Below are 23,965 nucleotides of genomic sequence, written 5' to 3'. Positions count from 1 at the left end.
TGGACAAATTCCGTATACCTAGTCATTTAGATTTGTTAAAAGTCAATTCAATCGAGTTTAAAATTAAAATCTTGTATCTACATCAAAGATCCCCTCTTCCTTTACGAGCCACAGTTATGGCTCAGGAGATCTGAAGTGAATTGGGGTTGTGGCCTGCCTCTGCTCTACTTTAATTTCACAAAATGTATTGAGTACTTATTTTATGCAAGGATCAGATGTACACACAATTAGGAATCACCAGTGACACTCACATCACTGCCAGCTACATGCTTTGTGTGGCCCACTAAAAAATAGAAATACAGGAGCCCAGCCATAGTAAGGAATTCCATTTCCCCTTCCCACAGACCAACTGTGCTAACCCATTCCGAGGGAGGCAGACCAAGGGCTTACAATCCCCGACAGTGAGGGACTCAGCACCAGGGCTGGGGGTGGGTGGGATGTTCCCACCAATGCACCCAGTGAATATACTGTGCCACTGCCAGCCCAAAGCAGGATCAGCTGCAGCCTTGCTCTGCCCCGAGATGATCCTTCCCCTTACCCAGGTGAGGCTCTCCAAGGCCCCGGCGCATTCTCCGTTGCCCCAACAGACTTCACTAACAGAATTCTCTATACTGCTTAATGTGTTTGAAAGACAAGAAGGAGTCCAATGTGGCTATAGCAGAGTAAGTGTAGGCAAGGGCATGGCAAAAGGAGTAATTGAGTAATGGGTCTCAAGTCAAGTAAGATATTATAGGTTATTATAAGAATGTTGAGTAGGGATTGCAGCCAGGTTTTCAACAAAGAGTGAAAAATATGACTTTTTACAGGAGTCCCTTCTGGCCATGTGCTAGAAATCCCTTTGAGGAGGCTCTCCCCATTTAGGGAAGTGGTGATGGCGGGTCAGATCAGTAAGGTAACATTACAGTGTCAAAAGTAGCAGTGACATAGGTATATTGTGATGATAAAGCCAGGAATTTTTCCTGATGGATGGAATGTAGGATAGGAGAGATCTGAGGTCAGGGGAAAATCAGGAGTTTAGTTTTGGACGTGCTGAGACATGCACACCTGTAACATTCAAGTGCAGAATACAGGTGATTATTTGGTTTAAGTGTTTGGAATTCAAAGGAGAGTCTAGGCCAGAATAAGATTAACTGTTCATTCCTTATTGCTAAGGTTCCCTTGCCCCTCTCCTCTTGTGCATGCCATTCCCTTCACAGGACCAAAGTATCTCTTAGTCCCATCTTCTAGGTGCACATTAGACCCATTCTTGCTTCTCCTGTCTCCTTTCTCCCACCTTCTCTTCTTTCCTTCATTACTTCTTACTTCCTTTTCCATCTTCTGTCTCCAATTAATATACATAAGCCATTTGTTGAGGGCATCAGTATGTACCAGAGGATAAGAACATGAACCCTAGAGTCAGCTTACTCAGAATTTGAATTTGGGCTCTCATGTATCAGGTGAGTGACTGTGAAGTGTCAAATAACCTTGCTTAGTCTAACATGAGGATTAAAATAATATTATCTCTTATTTCTCCAATAATAATAACCCCTAATAGAGTTGTTGTGGGGATTGAATGAGCTCATATATGAAGGGCTTAGTAAATCAGGTAGAATGGAACATGCTCTATTCCAAGGTTATTCTCTAGTAGTAGTAATAATAGTAGCAGTAGTAGAGCACTATTACCATTACTCCCTACCTTGACTGCCTATTGCATCACAGTGATTTATGATTGCTTAATTATCTTAAGCTACTTGAAGCCATAAACCATGTCTCACTTTCATTTGGATCGTTATAACAATCTATTTGTCCAACATGTGTTTATTAGGGAATGCGCTAGGCCCTAGAGAAAAAATGATGAACACAATCTGCATTATCTCTACTGTCATGGGGCTTACAGTCCAGGAGAGAGATGTTTAAACAAGCAATTATAATCAGTAGTAAGAACTATGGTGGAAAACACAGCATGCTGTGAGGGCACTAGGCAATGGGCTCCAACCAAGCGGAGGTGATTCAGGGATGCTTCCCATGGAGAGAAATGTTTAAACTGAAATGAGTAGGATTTGGAAAGGTAAATAAGAAAGAGGGATTCCTTCTGATGAGGAAAGCATGGCATATGGGGAGACCCTAAAAGAATGCTGTGTGATTAACAGGTCAGGGCAAGAAGAGCAGAATAAGACATTTTAATGTGTTAGACTATTTCTTAAAGGCATGTAGAATCCAAAGAAGGATTTAAAAAGAAATAAATGGATCTTATTTGCATCATAAAAGAATCATTCTGCCCCCTGTCCACTTCGTGGGAAAAAATGTGGATTGAAGTTATGCGGGGGCTGGAGGTGGGAACAAGGATGAAGAGGCTATTTCAGTTATCTAAGCAGCAGAAGCTTTCAGCCAGGGCTAAAGCAATTATAGCCAGAATGAAAAAGAAGGGTGAGATTAGAGACAACGTTAAGTAGCAGAGTCTGTAGGATTGTGGAGGGAGACTGAAGACTCAAGGACTACATCTGGGTTTGGGTGGTGGCAGTGGTGCTGTGTACTGAAATCAGGAGCCCACACAGGAAGGCTTTGGGATGAAACAATGAATTCATTGTCAACTGTGAGATGGTTCATTATCTCCAAGTGGTAAGGGTAAGGTCTGGTAGAAGGCTAGGTGTAAAAGAGTAACAATTTAGAACACCCTCTCCTATGCATCACGCTTTCTGAGCCCCTTGAAAAGTGGGTTGACAGATAATATTTCAGGAAAGAAACGGAGATCCAGACACGTCAGTTACTCATCAAGTTCACACAGCACGTGAGGGAGAGCAGACAGAAAAGAACCTTTATCCCCTTATTTCCTGTCTAATAATCTTCGCCCTACAGCCCATGACCTCTCAGCAGGTACTAAACAAGTACTTGCTGAAAGGAGGAATTCGAATTCTCTATACAGAATACAATGGACTATTTTACCACATGTATTATACAAGGTTATTTGAGATATTGAAGGATGAAGTGAGCAGACCATGAAAAATGAGTAGAATTATAAAGAACCTGAAAATAAAACTTCTACTTCACTGAAAAGGAACCTCCATCATTTGACATTAAGCACATTTAATTCTTTATTTTAAGAATGCATGTGAGTGCAAAATGGTCTAAAAATTGCATCTTTCCAGGCTGTAGATGGAATGCCATTTTTAAAAGTGCTGATTACAAATTAATCAACATCATATATGAATAATTGAGGGCTTCACAAAGAATCAGAAATACTATTTCCTGAATGGTTGCCCTCAGTATCATCACAGAAATGACGCTTCATGGGTAAGGTTATTGCAAGGAGAAAATTTACACAATAAATTATAAACATGATTAAAGAAAAGAGCAGTGAGTGAAATAGAGGGGATTATGACACAAAGAAAAGAAAAATGTTGGGAGGAAAATGAAAAATTATAAATGGTTGCACATAAAAATTGCAGGTAAGGACTGGGAACCATTTGAATTTAGAGAAACAAGATTAGAAAAAAAGATGGAGAAATAAATCCAGGCAAGGACAGCAAGAGGTATGAAACTGAAACTGCCTCTGACTTCCTTCTGGAAGAACTTGCTGTGTTCAAGACCAGAGAGGCATATTAGAGTGAAGAAGTCACAGCCAGGTGGGTGGGGCAACTCCACTTACTTGCTTTCATTCTCCCAGCACAATCTCCCAAGCTCCATTAACTGCATGTCTAAATGATTCTTTTTTTTCTTTCTAGATACAAAGAGGGTTCAAACTCTAAATTTTAACTTTACGAAAACCTGATGGTCATGCCATTTCAGTCCCTGAAGTAAAACTAGAATTGACCTAAAGCTAATTAATGAGAATATAGAATTGTGTTCTGAATAGGGAGATATCAACGTCAGTACCACTGCTGGCTACATCTACCAAGGTAAGCTTTGGAAATAGTTCCCTGATAGCTCTCTTCAAGGTTAGAGTAAAGAAGAGAGCTTCCCCCTTTGCAACCTGCAGTCCCAGGCTCTAGTTACTCACATAGCACTTTGATAGATTGGTGCCATTATCCTCTCCAAGGAAAGGAATAAGCTGTTCTCCAAAACCTGAGAACAGGTTTTCCATGGCATTCATTCGATTCTGAACCTTGACCCCCAGGCACATTGTGGGGATCTAGACACAGAGGAGGAACATCAAAGTCTAGGAAAAACATGACAAGAGCCGTTTTTATCTGCTCTGTCTCTTAAGAGCTCCTCAATTCCACATTTAAGAAAGCATGGTGATGCTTAGATGCTGTGAAAATACGAGGATATCAGCGTAAATTTCCCTATGCTCCTTACTTCAAGTGTGCATCAGAATCACCCTTAAGGTTTGTTAAAATAGCGTGCTGGGCCCCATCCCCAGAAATTCTGATTCAGTAGACTTGTGGTGAGGCCCCCCAATTCCCATTCCTAACAAATTCTCATGTGATATTGATTCTGTGGTTCAGGACTACCCTTTGAAAGCTACTGCATATAGTGCAGAATGACAATGACAAGGCTGAAGCCTGGCTAAGGTCATAACAAGACTGAGGTTCTCCTGGGCAATGTGCTGTCCGTTCTCCCTGCATGGAATGTGCTCAACCTCTGTGTTTATGGGCTCTAGCTCTTCCCGGTTTGGGTGATAAAACTTTTTCCCTATAACCTCTTCCAATTCTATTTGCCTGAATTTTAGCATCACAATCTTTTAATTAAGACAACTACCAAAAATGCGCACATGCACACACACACACACACACACAGTTTTAACGGGTTAGGCACTAAAAGCAGATTATTCTTACACCCCCTGACCTGTGGGGACAGAGAAATTCAAAGGGGCAGGGTGACCAAGCATGCTCTAACCCTTTAGATACTCTTCATTTACCCACAGCAACCCACACACAGGAAGCTGGGAAAATCACACTGTAATTCCAGGCAGCCATTTCCACACAGATCTAGGTTATTATTTATTCCACCTTCCCTGTTCCATCTTGAGCTCATCTTCCATATTTTAACCACCTTTTAGGTCTTCACCTTTGACTCTGTATTTGCTCAATCTTCTTGTACTTGACTTGTCTAGAAAGAGTATTTTTGGTGTTGATCCCCTCTTTGATCCAGATTCTGGTATTTACCCTCTGGAGCCACCCGCTGCCACATGGGTAGCAAAACTAAGAACAGGCACCCGCTAGCCACACCTTTCCCCCTGGAGATGAGTGCAGGTTGTGCAGGAGAGTCAGGGAGGCAAGAGAACATTGCAGTCTGAGGAACTGAAGGACGAGACGCCCTCTAGAACCCAGCTTCAGCCTCTTCACTCTTACTGCTGTTACCATGGAGATACGAGTCAAAATAGCCAGGTAAATCTAGGTTATTGAAGCTGTTCTTCATCTACCTCTTTCCGGAAGCTTTCCCAAAGTGTCACAGCTTAGAGCTCCACCATCTGCTCTCCTAAGAGAAGCTGTAATAGCTGCCAATGTTGGCGCTGTCGTTGAGCCCTGGGTGAGGTGTGAGGCACTGGAGTTGTTAGGTCATTTGACAATTGCAACATTGACAACAGAGAACTGTTTTTTCCACATTCTCATATGAGGAATGAAGACTCCAAGATGGTAAGTAACCTGCCCAAAGTCACCCTTTTAAGCAAGGTCAGAGCTAGTATTTGCAACCAGCCAACTGATGCTAGTGTGATTTCTGCACACGACCGTCCTCAATCACACGGCACTCCCCTGTGTGTGTTTGTTGGATTTGAAAGGAACATCTGTGAGCAAATGTACCTCAATCCAACCCAAACATGTGGTCCGCCAGTCATGTCTCCTGCTGGCCTTGTGCAAGGATCCACCACAGTGGGGTGGGAAGTGAGAAGAGGAAAGCATTGAATTTGGCCCTGACCTAGCAAGAAATTATATATGCAAGTAGCTGTGGAGAATTGGACAGGAGAACATATGGTGGAGAGGCCAAATCCAAATGTGTGAAAAGAAAGCTATAAATTAGATGTTTTAGCTAAAATTGAGGACTAAAAGGAAAGGCTAAATATTACATAGAAAACGTCTTCCAAAATCAGTGGCAAAGCTGCCCTCAACACAAATGGTGGCAGGCTGGCTGCCCAGCATCCCAAGGATTTAAACCTGTCTCCATTGCACCGAGGGTATTTACAATGCCCTCTTATTTTAATATTTATTTAGAAGTTAATTACTGTCACTGTCAGCTCTTTTATCTCGACAACATTTCACAGAAATGTATTCCGGCATTATGTGACTTGTAAGTAAGATTAACAAGAAAGTTCATAGAAGTGTAGTAATCAAGGGATTTGGCTGTTAATAAAGAACTTAATGAAAAACAAATGAGTTAACACAACATAGAATTTGAATTTGGCTAAGTGCAAATTCTAGAGTTGTGCATAGTACACTTTCTTAAGCACGTAGAATCAAAATTAAAGACCCGCGATGACATTCATTTGCAAATGGACAATGAGGATAACCAGCTCTGAGAGTGATTTTAGATTTGAAAGATATGGCTTTGTTCTATATTGTTTAAATCTCCAAATAAACACAAACGTGCTTTCAGCAGACTTCACTAGAAGTATTATCTATATTATGCCCATGTGCACACGTGTGAAGGCACACACACACATGCCCTACTGATGAATTGATAGAGCATATTACACCTGCTTTAGAGATGGCTAGAGGGATTAAGCAAATATCATTGCCACAGCTTGAGGCTGAGCCCTTTTATTCATTTAAAAAGTTAAGGAAGTCACTGAAGAGAAAGAGAAATCATGCAACTGGAAGGGAGAAGAAAAGCTCCAATTATCGTTCCAGAATTGGCTGCCACCTTTCGTGTTAACAGAGTGTGCACGTTTCTTAGAAGTGACACCTGCATTGTCTATTGGGAAATATTTAATCCCAGAAGCTGTATTAAGAAGACTGGTGAGCATAAAAGTGAATAGAAATGATGCTAGTTTCTTCTGTGTTAGAAGAAGCTGCACTAATTTAAGTAGGAGGATATCAGAGGATCCTGTGGACCCCTCTTAATTTGATTCCACTTGCAACAGGCCATTCTGTCCCTAAAGAAATACCTGGAAATTGCCTAAACATATGACTATTTGGATGTAGATTGAGTTCTGATGTCCCCGCTGCCCTCTGTATATGCCTCTATCCATGATTTCATCAGCTATATCTCTCCTGCTAAAAGCAAATGCAATTTGTTTTGTTTAACTTAGTATCATCAGCGAAGGAAGGAGTGCCATGCATATGATTGGTGCTAGGAGAATGTTGGTGGAATGAATGGCAGCATATTTACAGAACCACTTTGTTTATCTCAGAGTTGCTTACCCACCACCCTCACCTACCTGGGACACAGCCAAGAACCAAAGAGGAGCTACAAAGCTCTCTGACTGGTCAGGATGGGCCTGTAACAATCAGGACCATGAACGAAAATATGTACTCTACCAAGGAAATACCCTTGTGTCTTCACATCATGTCCTACTCCTTTTCCTTATTTTTGGCCCCATAATTGTTACTCTACCTGGAACTTGGATCATCCTTAATAAACGAGAGCAGCTTCACAATGTATTTGGTGTATACTGAGGGTTTTCAATATCAGAATGTTGAAAGTGTTTAATACTTGGCATTATCGGTGTCAGGTGTAGTTATCTGACAAAGCCACTCGTGGTCATAGCTGATTGTCTTGCGATACCAGAAAATGAAGCTGTGGTTTGCAGGCAGCATCACTTACTTGTTCTGACCAGGAGAGGATCTGGGGGCTCAGCCATGCTGCTTGCCAAGTTTTCTATGACAGATTCAGATGCTAACAGGACGCTGACACCTTTTCACATAACTGGCTTCATCTGCCTACCTGTTTATGTGGAGAGCTGATAAACGGCCATGTGCAAATGCAGGGGAGCCAATCCGGTTCTGTGATGTTTTACACTTTAGGCAGAGTCATCTCTCTGCCCAACATTCACTCAGCGAGGCAGGAAATATTATATTAAGTTTTCATGCAGATTCCCTCAGTACCCTGCATGGCCATTCAATCCTTAAAAGAGAAAAAACACTGAAGCATGGTCACCAGAACTTGTTAGTTTGAAGATGCTCCCAAGACCTTAGGATCTCTGAGAGGCAGGAAAAGAAATGAAGTCCTATGAGGTCAGGGTTCTGGGGTAGGAGGGGACCCCCCTAGAGGCCCTCTTCCAGCTCTCCCTGACTGCACCCCCTGCCTTTTCTATCGTGTTCGGATGTTTCCATCTGTTTCCATTCTGCAGCGTGGCGACCCTGACCCCAACAACTGGCTTCCCCAGAGACCAGCCACACGGGACCTCTTCCCTGCCCCTCTGAACTCTTTGTGCTATGTAAGTCACAACGTGGTCGTTGGCTGAAATTTTGTGAGTGCCTGAGCCTGGGTTCCCTCGACGCACTGTACAGCAACTCACTCCACACAGGGCGTGAATAGTCGGTTCCTTAGGGGCAATGGTGGACATGAAGTGCATTTCATCAGAGAAGCAGAATCCAGGGACTTTATAATAGGAAAATTTAACCCTAACATTGAACTGCCTAAAAGAACACATCGTACTAGGCAGGCAGTGGCCAGGATTGTTGGAGGAAGATAATTGCCAGTTAGCCTGACCCTAGAGTGGCAAACGACTTCATTGGGAACATTTATATAATAGAAGCTGTTAATGCAGAGAGATGCTATTGGACCGAGAATTGCAAGACCTGATTTGAATTCCAGCTTTGTCAGTTATTGTGTGAACTTGAGCAGGTTATCTCACCACTAGATCTTCAATTTTCTCATCCATAAAATGGGTATGCTAAAATCTAATCCAAATATTGCCGTAGAGATCAAATAAATCAAACACCATAATATATTTAAAACAACTCATATACTAAATAGACCCCAATAAGTTGTGGTTGGTTTCATTAACCAAATTTGTTTTTTTTTTCTTTCCCAGAATGTGTTCCATAAAACACCAGTTCTATGAAATGTAAAGAGAAAAAGAAAAAAAATCCTGCATAGAGTGAAATAAATTCAGAAAGCACTGTACACTAAACTACCTTTGGATATTTTGATGCATGTAGAAATTTAAAGACTCTGAAAAAGGCATAAGATTAAAACAATAAAAAACAGCAATAACAGAAAACACCTGTTAAATGTCTTTGACAATGGAACCTTGTTTTTCTTACATGTAACACTTACTAATATGTCACAGAAATGGGGCTTCACAAATTATACTTTAGGAAAAATAAACTTTGTCCAAATTCTTTAGTTTCCAGGTAAATAGAGTCCCCAAATACATTTCTGCTTTTTGTCAGGTTATGTGCCCCTTACCACAAGGCACTCCTTACTATCTGCACTGGAATATGGGACAACTCTATCACTACATCTCAGATGTGGCTCTACATTGGAATCATCTGGGGCGCTTAAAAAACTATTGATTCTTGGGTCTCCCCCGCCCCACAAAGATCCTCATGGACTGATATACGTCGGCTAATTTTCTTGCTATACATGTCCAACTCACTGCCCTAAGCTGAATCCTGAGCTCCTAAACTCATGGTGCCCAGGAAACCAGTGATGGGGATGCGGAGGCTGACAAGACAACACTGCCCAGAAAGAATAGATTTGGAGTAAGACAGACATGTCTGTAAACACTGATTCTACCTCTTGTCACCATGTGGTCTTAGACATTTTATTTAATTCACCTAGGTTCAGTTTCCTAATCTATAAAATATGGTTGATGACACCAAGCTGGCAGACTTGTTGTGAAGGTCCAATGGGACAAGGTACTCCATGGTCATAGTCCATCAGAGGTGATCAAAACAAGGACGCTCACATCGGCTGTGTTGCTCACAGCGAGTCCTCAGTTCATTGCACCCACATGTATACTGAGCAGGGATGTTGACTCCTCAGAGGGAAAGCACTGCAAAATGTATAAGCTCATGGAAAAGGCTCATAGAATTTTCTGCAAATGGATTTTCCCTGAACTCATTATTTCCCCGCTATGAAAAAAAATAATGGAGAGAGGAAAAAAAAATAACATGGTCATATCAATACATGAATGCAAAGTGGGATTATATTGTCATTCTGGATAACTAATGCCCTTAAATAGAACTAAATCTGGTGAAATTTTAGTTCAGTTTGCACCCAAAGGTATTTCCAGTAAATACCATTAGAGACCAAGAGAGAGAAAACATGAAGCAGATTGGAGCATGATATAACAAACACATTAGCAAGTTATTATCCACACTAATGAAAACTACAAAGAAACAGCAGTAACGATGCAGGGAGGCCCCAGAGTGTGCAGCGAACTGCGTGTAGTTGCAGCGTGGCCTCCAAGGTTTCAGCTCTGACTGCGTTGGCATTTGCATTCATGCTGCATCCATCATGACATCCAGTTCTACCCTCTCCACCACAATAAATACATCCACTTCTGTTTTCTTTAGCTCTTGTTGACTCATTCCTGGCTATCTGGATGGCACAGCTTCAGTTCACATTCTTGGAAGCGAGAGCCTAACAGTCTGAGCTTTGTGTGTTTCCTGGCCACACACAATTCAGAGCCTAGCTCATCATGAGGAGAAGCAGACAGGAAAGGAAAGGAAATCTCAGGTCGTGGGTTAGTTGCAGCATGCCTGCTACCTTCTCTGCCCTGCTTCTCTGAGGCCTTTATCTGGGTGCTCCAATCTTTTCCCAAAGCTACCAGCCAGAGGGGAAATAAGAGCAGAACTTCAGCACCTCCAGCAGATGGGATTTGGGATGAGAGTTGTACCCTTCAGCTGCGTATCCAGGATGGGGGCTTCCCTAGGTACACTGCGCCTCAAGTAGACTTTCCACTCAACTCCCACTACATAACATATACCCTAAGGCATTCAACAGGGCATATGCCCCCATTTTCTGTCAGATTTCCCAACTATCTGCTGAGGCAACTATCTGTTTGAACAAGCAGGTAGTGCTACTTAATGATTAAAGGTACATTCCTTGGAATCAGATTGTCTAAATTTGAATCTCAACTTCAAAAGTTAGTAGTTTGTCAACTTCAAGCACATCACTTAATATTTCTCTTCTCCAGTTTCCCAGTCTATAAAATGAATTTGAAAATATATCTGCCTCGTTGGCCCCTGGTATGATTAACTTAAATACTACACCTAAAGCTCATAGCACAGAAAATAGGAGCTGGCTTTCTTCTTGGTCTTTATGTGGCTAAAATGTTGAATAATGCAAGGAAATGCAAGGGTCTGTTGAATTGAAATAGCATGATTCCCATTCAGCCCAACAAAGGATCTAACACTGAGTCCTTGCCAATCACCATCCCCAACACCCAAAATAAGGGGTTAGGTCTTGTCTTCTGCAGCTCTAATAAACGTCTAGTGCCATGGTCTCTATGGATGGATCACTTGCTTGATGTTGACGTCCAGGCGACCTCCCTTCTCAGACCTACAGCTCCGCCAAGCCCCTCCTGCTTAGCCTCCTTCATGGCTGTGTTCACTCTGAGCCTTCTGTCCTGCCAGGACTAAGCTTGATGTGTCATGCCCATTTGAACACGCTCTTTAGACGAGGCATTGACAAAGGTTTTTTGTGAAGAGTCATATAATAAATATGTTCGCCTTTGCACACCGTACGTTCTGTCACCACTGCCCAATTCCGCTGTTGTAGCATGACAGCAGCCATAGCCAATGCATACATGCATGAGGATGGCTGAGTGCCAATAAGGATTTACAAAAACAGGCAACCAGCCCAGGACTGTAGTTCTCTGACCCTTGCTTTAGGTTTCAGACCCTTCCTTTATATAATGAGTGGCTACTCCAGGAGAGATACAAACTTATGTCAATGTACCCTATTCTGATCTTCCCAATACCATCTTTCTCCAAATTATGCAAACCGTCAGCTTCCAGTTAACACTTACTATGTCAGGAACTGGGCCATTGGAAGGCCACTGAGATAAAGTATCACCTTTTCTCCAAAGGTGCTCATACACTAGGAGGGCAGATGGGTAATAAAGAAATCATTCTAAAACTAAATGAAAAGTGCTATGACAGGTGTATGCAGAGGGGGAACACATGTATGATGGGAACACAAACACAAATATGTAGTAGAGGAAATGGCACGGGATGCCAGGATTGCTTATATTTTAGAAGATGATGTATGAAAGAGGAATTGGGGAAGAGTTCCTCTAGGAAGAAGGAATAACCTGAGTAAAACCACTGAAAGGGCAAAAGTGAGGAGTATGGTAGCTGCAGGGTACTACGAGTAAGCATTCTCTGTTACTGGAGCATAATATAAGGGTAGAGAGCAAAAAACAAGGGTAAGGAGAAAAGCAGAGACCATATCTGATGGGGGTTTGGGGTTTTTTAATGAAGTGAGGCTTCTTCCGGTGTTGGCTGTGGGAGCCACTGAAAATTATTAAGCAGGGTTATTTGTCCAAATTTGAGTTTCTGGAAAAAAAAACACAAAAAAACAAAAATAGTGTCTGGCAAATACCCAACACTCAGCAAATATTAGCGATGATCTTATTGTTATTATCAAACTAGAGAAAGAAGGTATTATATCAACTGATTAAAAATAGTGTAGTAGGATAAGAAATGTAAAAGTTCTTTAGCTTTGGCAATAGGAATGGCCTGATAGCACTTTTGACAGAGTGCACTGAGCAATGAGTGGAAGGTGAGGAAACCGAACGAGAAAAACTTTCAAAAGATTGGCCTGAGAAGGGTTGGCAAGAGACTGGGCTATAGCTCCAGAGGAAAGTAAATCAATGAAATGCTTCTGTTTTGGATTTTGTTCTCATCTAGTGTGGGAAGCATGTGGCAAGGCTGAAGTCTGCATGCTTCCCAGTCTTCGCACCTCCCATCTTTGTGACCTCTGTCTGAAGTCCCTGCCGCATTCATGACTTCCTTTTTGTCTATAAACCTTCCAGAAGCAGGACCTTCCAAGAGGATTAGAAGTTCAAGTTTATATTCCTAGTCTGCAGAAAGGATATTAAAAAAATCAATGGAATGATGGATTTTTTCATCCTCATTCACCACATTCACTTGTAACCTCAAGCTGAAATATCAGCACTCTTTTCTTTCTTAAGTGATAACTCATTTCACCATTCTTCTGGGGATCCAGAGGTAGTGAGTAGACTCATTCAGCCAAGGTCTGAGGGCCAAGCTTGGGAAAAGCCCAGAAGACTTTTGCACAGCAGCTGTTCTAAGGGATGACCAACAGCAGCCATGGATCTAAAAGAGGTTAAGTTATTTCCCTAGGAAAGGACTTAGAAGTGGCCATTCTGGAGGTCTTCTGACCTTTGCTTGAAGTTTTATTTAATCTCTCTAAGGGGATTTTCAAGAGTTTTAGAAGCTCTGTTAGCAAAGGCATTACTTCTACTCTGTGCTGTTTTGTTTTTGTCTGTTGATTAAAGAGTACTGTCAATTGAGAATTGATCACTAAGACTCACTAAGACTCAATCCTATGTTAACCACACTCATTGAAATTCCTTAAATAATTTCATATACTTAGAAGTGTAAGAGTTCCTTAGAATTTATTTCTTAAATTCTCTCCCTTAAGTGTGTCTGTGATTTTTTCCCCTCTCATTGATCATATTTATAATATTTTCTTCTTGACAAAATAACTGTTGAAACTGTTGAAAGCAGACTCAACAGCTGGTTTCGAAACTATATATATGAATCCTTGTATAATAAGATAATCTAATCCTATGCAGGTGGGGCAAATGGCAGTTCCCATTGTCGTAAATAGTTATGGAAAGATGGCACCACCTAGACTTCAGAAACCACCGATGTTGAGAAAAGAGTGAACTCTATGGAATTTTTTTGAAAATTATGTTGGTGTTCTTTTATACTCTGCTAGCTCTTGACAGCCTGTAGGATAGTTCATAAGCCTTCTGGCATAGCAAAAATATTTCTTAAAACCAAGTCCTAACATACTTTTCTCATTTCATCTTTTGAGGTTCCTTAAACCTGTGTCCTGCAGTCCATATATATTGCCCATGCATTTGCATACATTATTTCCACTGCCCGGATGTCCCAATTTTCAAAACCATCCCTGATTACATAATTTTATGTATCATTCAACCATTAGCTCTTGTGCAAAATTTCTGTTGAACCATGTATTAGCTAGCCAAAGGGGTGCTGGTGAGAAACACCAGAAATAGATTGGTTTTTATAAAAGGTATTTATTTGGGATAGAAGCTTACAGTTACCGGACCATAAAACATAAGTTGCATCCCTCACCAAAGTCTGTTGCCACATGTTGAGGCAAGGTGGTTGCCAATGTCTACAAGGGCTCAGCCTCCCTCTTCCTTTTAAGGTCCCATGGTCCCAACTTTTTCCAGTATCAGCTGCAGGCTGGGATAAGTCTGGTCTCTCTCCCGGGGCTCAATCCTCTCTAGGCTCAGTTGCTCTGCTCTCTCCACAAGGTGAGCTGTAAACAGTTAGATGAATGGCTCATCTCTCTCTTGGCTGGACCTCCACCGAGTCTAATGGAACCTTCTCTCTTTCCTCATATATCTGCTTCTCTATGTATTTACTTCCTGGGGCTCCAGCATTAAAACTCCAACTAACTCTTCGACTGTGTAGCTGTATAGTTTTCTCTGAGTTCCCACCCACCAAGGGGCTAGGGACTCAATATCTTACTGACATGGTCCAATCAAAGACTCAATCACAATTTAATCAAGCAAAAGTGAAACTACTGAATCCAATACAATCTCAAATATCCAAAGGAGCAGACTATAAACATAATCCAATATCTCTTTTTGGAATTCATAAACAATATCAAACTGCTATACTCTACCTTCTGAATTCCAAAAAGACATAACAATATTCAAAAACATTATTTCAGTAGCAATGCAATCATACCACAGTTAGTTTATAGGAATACAGTTTTTCTTGGGGCATAGTCCCCTCTGTCTGTAGACTTCTGAAACTAACGAAACAATTTTTCTGTTTCCAATACACAATTCCTCCAAAAAATACCCCTTATCCATTTACATAACCGTTCCAGCATTTTGGTAACTGCAAAAGCATGACCTCACTCTCCAGAAACCAAATTCTGTATTAGTCAGCTAAAAGGGTACTGATGTGAAATATCAGAAATAGGTTGGTTTTTATAAAGGGTATTTACTTGAAGTAGAATATTACAGTTACTAGGTCATAAAGTGTCAGTTATTAATACTTCCATCACCAAAGTCTGTTGTCACGTGTTGAGGCAATTCATAGACAATATCAAACTGCTACAAAGAAGAAACACTATAACACTTTATACATATCTGTATCATAGGTATTTTTACATTAATTTTAACTGGTTGTGTTCATATATATTGAACATTTTACATTTTTGATTCCAAATATTTAGCTCAGTTTATTTTAAATTATAGTTAATAAATAAATGAAACCTTTACATTGTTCATTGTCCCCACTCTAATAAATTGCTCATAAGATTTCCACATTCTCAAGGCTTATTTTAAATTTGATATTCACCTGAAAATCCCAGACCATCTGGCAGTGCTTGATATTCCCCCTTTTGAAATATCAGGGCCTTACTTTAAACCTTCAATTCCTGTTAGAGAATGCCAAGTGCCATAGGATAAATACGAATGTGAATGGTTGAAGTTCAGTGTCTTATAGGATAGATGTTCTCAAATGCAAAAATGCTTATCTGTCTCATCTTAATCTTGCTAAATATGGAAAGGAACAAGGAGGGGGTAAGTACATGGTCCAAAGACAAGAAGTGATCTGGAATCAGATAAGACTGGAATGTAAGTTTCCTATCAACATTCCCAGAACAACTAAAAGTAAACTTAGATTAAGAACCTTTAAACCCATCATTACTATTTCATTTTCTTACTAGTTGAATTTGGCAATACATTTGGCTTCATTTTTGAAGAAGTTTTGGACCACAGAGGGGTTCAGCTATGGCAGGGGAGGAACACCGTGTGGGGTGTTATTAACGGGGGACATATGGTTGGGAGGAAGTTCTCCAGGGCATGTATATAGGGTATATAAAAATGTTTGGATAGTCACTGGGTATTTTCATAGTAATTACAGTTACAAATGACAACTGAGGGAGTGCTGAGTTCCTAGCCAGGGGAGCTCTGTCACATTCCCCAATGGAACAGCAATGATCCTCCAAGTGCAAAGACAAAGACCAGTGAAGAAGGATGGTCCAATGATAAGCCCTTGATACTGATGACTATGCTTACGAGCCTGTGTGCCTGAAATTCTAACTAGACCTAGAGCTGCAGGGTACCTAAAAGTGACCTCCTGAGATCCTCAGTGTTGCTGAAATGTGGCCAATCTCTAAGCCAAACTCAGCATGTAAATGCATTATATTCCCCCCAGCATGGAACATGACTCCAAGGGATGAGCCTCCCTGGCCCTGAAGGATTACTACCAATCACTAGCTGGTGGTGCAACTAGAAAAAGACCTTGGATAAAAGGGGGAAATGGTAAAGACAAATCTGGCTAAGAGTTTTCAAAAAAGAGTTGGGAGGTCATCAGAGGTGTTGCACTTACACATGTCTCAGCAGGATCCCAGAGACAGCCAAAGTAAATTCAACTCCAGGTACTGGTGCCCTGAGGGTTATGGAGACACAAAAGGTTCTACAATCATGGCAGATAGCTCTGGAGTTCAGTGCCTTGTCAGTGGGCCCTACTTTGGAATTTGTGTTCCTGAGTGTGATGGAGTTGGACTCATATGTGACCTTTCTACACATGCTTCTTCTGTCACTTTTACTGAACGTGTGGTTGGTGCTGGGGTTGGTATATACTCAAGAGACTTGGATCTCTGGACTGGCCATGTCCCAGCTGGGCCCTGAGCTTCAGCAGAGTTGCAAGTCCTACTCTCCAGTTAGTTGGACATACCCAGGTCAGCTAACAAGGAGGTGAAGATGGTCTACCACCATACCAGGGAACCAAGAGTGCCTTCAACTGCAAGCAGAAGAATTACATCCATCAACCATGTGGGATCTAAGCCCCCTCTTGATTTAGAGGTGGAGTGGACATCACCATCCCAGGGCCGACAGGATGGAGGAATAAAATACGGATTAGAGTAGACTTTACTGGTATTCTACTATAGAACTATTGTGACTAGCAATGGAAGAAATTGTAGCACTGATGTGGAGTTAGTGGCAACGGTAGTTGCTGGTGGCAGGGAGAGGGCAGAAGAGATGTGCAGAACTGGGTACCCCTCCTTAGTCTGCAGACTATGTAGCCCTTAATCACCCTTTGTCCAAATCACTAATGCTGCCATATATAATTGTTATGTGTGTGTGTGTATATTAGGTAAAGTTTCCAAATCCATTGCCTGAACTGAGGGATAGAGATATTGCCTGATGGGTAGATACCTTGTCATCTTCTCATTAATGAGGTGCCTAAAGCTCAGATTAACTCCCTTGGAGTTTGAAGATTGCCTTAACAGGCTTTTCTGAAAATCAGAGCATCACAATCACTAGGTACCCATTACCCAACCATTTTGGAATTTGGATATAAAAGTGATCCTATCCCCTTGCCCTATTTTATTTTCCCTTGTGGTGCTATTATCACCAAGGGACATGCATTTATCTGCCTTAATAGTATATTTCATTGTTTTCCATAGGACTAGAGATAAATGGATTTATAAAGAGAATGGAATTGGATTTTCTCCTACTTTTGATAACTTAGTGGGAATTCCAAAAGTATTACTTGGGAGATTTTCCTCACTGTGAATAGATTATTGCCTGTGCTACATTTTAATTTCTCTTGCCTATATCAACATTAAAAAAAGATATACTATTTAAGGATACACTGTTTTCTCTCTTTGAGTCTAAAGAAAAAGAGGTGAATAAGTTTCTGTTAATTAAAAGTGTAGGCTGAAGGGAGTGAGATACTTAAGGGTCACTCTGTTGGTTGTTAAATGTGTAGCAAGTAAGCTGTGCCCTGTAGCACTTCTTTCTGACTCCCCATCACCTGGGGCATTTAAATATTAGTTATCTTGGTTTTCCAAATTATTGTATGTGAATTCTCCATGACTGGTGCACTGAACATTATAAGCTATCATTAAGCTTATGTTAATGAAGATATTGCAGCTCTTACTTCTTGCCTGATGGTAGGATGCACACTTCATGCAGAATTATAAAGGCCAGATTGATAGTGTTATCTGATCTACTGGGTTATTAGAGGAGCTAGTAGCTACAGAATGAAGAAAATGGTCAGAAGCTGGCATGAGGAAGACCTATGTGAGCCACCGAAAGGTTGACAGGTTAGGTTCCAGTTAGGATGACTGGGCACGTAAGGGCGGGGAATTGGCCTGAAGCAAGCTGGCAAGGCAAAGCATGTTCACACAAAATTGCTTTCTTGATAATGAATCTTAACTGACTTCCCCCCACTTTGTGTGTGTATGTGTGTGTTTCATGACTTATTAAGTAGATTACCTTCATTGATTTTTACTTTGAGATTTCCAGGCAATCACACAATACTTGAATTTTTCAATCCTGTTGCTACATTATATGTTAATAAAAACCAATAGCAAACATTTTAAAAGTTTTCCTAGATTAGGGTCCTTCCAAGAATCGATAGTCTCATTGACACGGTTCAAAAAGCTCTCAATTCTACGAGGACCACTAATGGCTGCAGAAAGCATGCATGTAAACACCATCAGAAAAATCAATGTTCTCTCTAAGTCATCGATAACACTTGATGGAAATTGGAATTATGAAAAATGTCGCCCGTACCTCATGCCTTAGGATTTGAGAAGGGTCCATGTCAAGTGAACTCGTGTCCAGGACAAGGGTAACTAATATTGCTTTGGCCTTCTTCACCCAACAACCGGTGCACGGATAAAACCTTGTGGATTTGAAGCTATAGTGTCACATACATTACTCATCTGACAATTAACGCAGCCCTGAGAAGTGGACAGACAGTATACTGGCCTCACTGTTGTGGATAAAGTCTCATAGAGAAGTTGCATGTTGGCCAAGTCACTCATGGGAGAGTGGGGAGTTAAGTAGATCTTCTGTCTCCTCTTTTCCCCTTCGGGGTGATGGGTACCCAAGTGACTAGAACTGCAAATGTTCTTATCCTTGTTATATATTAGTTCTCAATAAGCTATAGTTAAGCACCACCAAGTAACCAGAATAACCTGAAAACTAATAGAGGATTCAAAGTGTCAAACAACATAATGTACCTCATATAGGTGTAAAGAATTATTACAAAATGGTATTCCTTCAAGGATGAGGACTGCATCTTTCTTACAACCTTCAATTGTCTCCGTGGTTCCTGGGGTATCTCTTCTCCTTCAAGTTGGTGTTATTTGGCATTTCTTCCCATACTTCCCCTCTTTAACTGCCAATAATGACAACTAGAGCTGCACTTAGTGGGGAAGCTGGGCTCCTGGTCCCAGCATTGCTTCTTAGGGCAATGAACAGACCTTTCATCCTGTAACACTGTAACTTCTTTTCTGTGCCTGACTCTGTCCTTGGTTGATTTTGATTTTTAAAATACAAGTTTTATTAATTTGAACAAATGTTTACAAATGAAAAGAAACCTTGCCCTCCAAGAACAAAAATTAATGTGAGAAAGGAATGAACCTGAGAACTTGTCCATGCAGTAATGAATTCAACATTCTTCAATCAAATTTAAATTTTAATTATAGGTAATTGTTCTTTTTTTAATGAAGTACTTTTGACATAATGTTCTATTATTTTATAATTAGATAATTAGCTCCATTAGTCATCTTACAACTTATTTTTCTCAATGTTTTCTTTAAATATTTATATACTATGCCCATTTTTTACATCCATAAAGCTCACTGTGATCAGGGGCTTGGGAAAGGAAGGCAATAGCTGAGCTTGGTGAAGAGTAGCTACCGCTTTTCCACAACTATACATTCCATGTTCTTTGACTTTCCAGAAAAATAAATGTTTGCGAAGGACTTTCTCTGTCCTCAAGCCTATAACAGGCACTCAACATTTAACTGATCATATACTACCATCTACTGTGTGCCAGTCAAGCACACTTAGAGGATTAGTTTCAGAAGATTAAAAGTAAGGGTAAGGCTTAGTCTTTTTTTTAAGGTTTTATTTTTATTTATTCCTCCCCCCTCACCCTATTGTTTGTACCCACTGTCTGCCCTCTATGTCTATTCACTGTGTGCTCATCTTCTGTTCTTAGGAGGCACTGGCAACTGAACCTAGGACCTCCCACGTGGTAAGCTGGAGTCCAGCTGAGCCACATCCACTTCCACATAGCCTTACATCTAAAGGGCTCATAATTTACTTAAGGAGAATCTAAGGATGTTCATGACTCTTTCTTCTTAAGAAGTTTCAAGTGCAAAATATGAAGTTAAATGCAAGACTGGTTCCATATATGAGAAACTGTTAGATTCAGTGCCAGAGTGAATGGTAGGAGAGTTGTTCTGGCCACATCCCAACCTCTTCTGGTAACCTTGACCAGGTTGTGCCAAGTAGAGCCGATATCACACATGGGTCCTTGCAGGTTTACGGCAGCTCACGCCCTTGCTCAAATTCTGGCTTCTCAATTGAGGCATGATACTCATTTCCCGTGTTTGCAAATGACCATAAATTATCTTTAAACTGCATTTTCCTGGCTCTGGGACAGTTATCTAACCCAGTTCTGAAGTCTACCAGCTGTATAATCTTGAACAATTTACTTAACCTTTCTGGACCTCAGTTTTCTCACTTGTAAAATGGAATAGTCATAGAGTTGTGAGAATTTTAGAAGTTGATAAATGCAAATCACTTAGAACAGTGTCTTGAACATGACAAAAACTCAAAATGATAGCTATGAAATCTATTTTATTTTTATTTTCTATTCTCATTAACTAGTGATTTAGTTTGGCTATCAATAAAAATGGACTCCGTCAATGCCTCCTTTTCTGTCCAAAAATTACATCTGAATGTCCATGAATGGTTTTCATGGCAGTGGTTGAGAAGGCTGTGTGTTATAAACCTCTTTGTTTTCAGGATACAAAAGAAAGATGTTTGACTGATTTTTTGTCTTGAATCACCTTCCCCATTATTTAGGCATCCTTAATAAATATCTACTTATCATAAATATTGAATGAGTGCACATTCTTGTGTCTAGAGCAGCAGTCTAATAAAAATAATTATAAAAGAAGAAAACGAGAAAATGAAAACAAAACCAAGCAAAAAAACAGAAAAGCAATCTCCACCTATGGCTGACTCCTGGAACTTTATTGTTAAATGCTTAGAATCTACTTACATGTGGTTACTGTGGCTTCTGTAGAACTGATTTGTTGTTATTAGAGGGAACCTTCCAAACTGTGGAAAGCTATCCAAAATGCAGGGATTGAGAAACTCTGTTTTCAATTAGCTTTGGGAGGTAATTCTGGAAGAAATCCTCAGGAAGCTCAACATTAGTGGAAATACTAAATCATTAAATATTATAACAGCATATATTTTCCCTTGGAACTGTACAGGATCATGTCTTTTCTTTCATGTAATTAATCAAAAAGAAAAGATACTATTAGGTGCTAAAAGGAATACTATAAAGATCAATGTTGCAGAGTATATCGTGGCTTCATGCTGAGTCCATGATGAGATGAGCTCACTAAAGAAGGCTGATGGGAGCATGGTGATGCCAGGGGCTCACTGCACAAAGTGAGGTTGTCGACAGATCAGCTTTACCTTCACATCGCTTAGAACTATTCTTTGACAAGAAGATATAACTCATTGGCAATGATAAATGGAGCTGAATATTTCCCTGGGATACTGGGAAAGATGGGGACCACATTGACCCAGGGATCTTTTTTTCTGCATTGTTTCTTATCTTGTTTCCCTGAACAAACTGAAAACTTTTCAGAGAAGAGGGTTGCATATTTACTCTTTTCTGCAAACACCTAACTCACTGTTGATGCTCAATAAAGAACGGTCAACTAAAGTAAGGAGGAAATGGAAAGGAGAAATGAGTTTATATGGCTACGAGTTTCTAAAAAAGAGTCTGGAGGCTGGCAGAAGGATTGCCCTCATGCACAAATGAGCAGAGTCAGAGAGACAGATAAAGCAGATACAACCCCCAGATATTGGTTCCTTTGAGGGCTAAAGAGACCCATGGGAGTTATGGTCATGGCCGAAGGGGTTAACTACCAGGGCAGATGGCCCCTCTTTGGAAATGGTGTTTATGTGTGATGAATCTGGACTCAGATGGGATCTCCCTTCATAAGACTTTCATGCTAATGTGCTGGAGGTGCAGTTAATGTTGGGGTTTAAGATATATTTAGGGGATTTGAATCTCTGGCCTGACAATGTGATAGCCAGGTCCTGAGCCTCAACAGACTCCAGCACCTACAATCTGATTTATTGGACTTACCACACTCAGCTAAGATGGAGTTGAAGAAGGACAACCACCACACCATGGAGCCTAGAGTGATTACAACTGAAAATGGGAGGATTGCATCCAGCATCCATGTGGAATCTGAGCCTCCTCTTGACATAGAGGTGCAATGGACACAACCAATCCAATGTCCACATAGAAGAGGTGGCATTGGATTGGGAAAAGTGGACATGGTGGACGATGGGTATGGGGATAGGCAGGAAGAGATGAGAGGTGGAGGCGTCTTTGGGACATGGAGCTGCCCTGGATGGTGCTTCAGAGGTAATCACCGGACAATGTAAATCCTCACAGGGCCGACTGGATGGAATGGAGGAGAGTATGGGCCATGATGTGGATCATTGTCTATGAGGTGCAGAGGTGCCCAAAGATGTACTTACCAAATCCAATGGATGTGTCATGATGATGGGAACGAATGTTGTTGGGGGGGGGGAGAGGGGGGTGGGGGGGTGGGGTTGAATGGGACCTCACATATATATTTTTAATGTAATATTATTACAAAGTCAATAAAAATAAAAAAATAAAGAACGGTCAATTAGTTGATTGGGGATGGGTGGAACTAGGTGATAGCTGCTGATATTCCATGAATAGTGAGCACGTGGCAAGTGCTCTGGAAGGTGCTGTTTATGCTTTGTCTCCTTTTATCCTCACAACCACTGTCGGAGGTCAACAGTATCAATTCCAATTTACAGATAAAAACACTGAAGCTCAGATGGGCTAAATAATTTTCCCATAATCAAAACCATATTTCTACCTTAGCTCTTTCTAGCTGAAGGAAGCCAGGTTGAGGGTATGAAATAAAGACTCTTTTAGCCAGTTTACTACTTGTTTCCTAGCTAATCACTAATATTAGAACATAGGGTTCTGATTAAATTCTCTCTCTGAAAATTCCCGCCAGGAGTGTGTAGACTCTTTTCTGTGGTCAAGTCACATGTTACTAGAAAATCTCTTTATTTGATTTTAAACCTGCCAGGTCTTAAGCTCTATATCTTTTGCATTTGCATTCACTAAGGTAGCAACATTTTTGAAGAAAGAAGGGCTCCAGATTGACATAAGAGTCAAAAGGCTAGGAAAATACCCAAAGATAAGAGCATACAGATGATTTAAAGTATTGTGCCAATAAACAACTTAACCAAACACGATTCCACCTTTAAATCCAGAAACTGACTATGCTATATTAAATAACTCCATTGACAGCAACGGGTTTCCAAGCACCTAAGTTGATGTTCTTTACAAATGGTTTGATGACCCCAGGGACTTGGTAGATGGGGGCAATGGGATGGGTGTTGAATAAAAGCAGTTAGAACTTTCAGGTGAGTGAAAGCAGAGTTATGGAGAAAAAGTAAGACCAAAAGGGATAGACCCACCCGGCAAAAAGGCATTTCTAGTCTAACCATAGACACAGAGTGGGCTCAGAAGTGAAACCAACCTCTCCAAGATTTAAACTTTTTAAACAACTTTTAAAGCAGGGCAAACAAAAACCTGCCCTTCCTCTTAGCAAAAACAAATGTGCGTGGCCATCGGCATGTTGTGCAGCAACAGGACCCTTGTACCTGGCGGTGTCATCGTCCACCACTGCAGCCTCGGAGGACCTAGTCCTCGTCCTTTCTGCCCCCTGACCTCAGTCCCTGGCCCCTCGTTGAGTTGTTGTTTGCAAGGCAATGCTGACTGTTTGGGAATGTTGCTCTGTC

At 40.9% G+C, this 23,965-nt stretch overlaps 1 long non-coding RNA gene across 1 annotated transcript in view; it reads left to right on the top strand.

Moving 5' to 3' along the window:
- Positions 1-9,154, top strand: part of LOC101424081 (uncharacterized) — a 57,676-nt gene extending 48,522 nt beyond the window's left edge. Inside the window, exons 4-7 of the long non-coding RNA XR_011647457.1 lie at positions 3,702-3,875; positions 5,071-5,306; positions 8,207-8,293; positions 8,894-9,154. This is a non-coding gene — a long non-coding RNA (uncharacterized lncRNA). The remainder of the gene's footprint in view (positions 1-3,701; positions 3,876-5,070; positions 5,307-8,206; positions 8,294-8,893) is intronic.
- Positions 9,155-23,965: the final 14,811 nt, after the last annotated feature.

Source organism: Dasypus novemcinctus, chromosome 25 (assembly GCF_030445035.2).
Source record: "Dasypus novemcinctus isolate mDasNov1 chromosome 25, mDasNov1.1.hap2, whole genome shotgun sequence".
Taxonomy (NCBI): Eukaryota; Metazoa; Chordata; class Mammalia; order Cingulata; family Dasypodidae; genus Dasypus; species Dasypus novemcinctus.
Note: the sequence above shows the minus strand (reverse complement) of the source record. Positions and strands in the feature narration are given on the sequence as shown.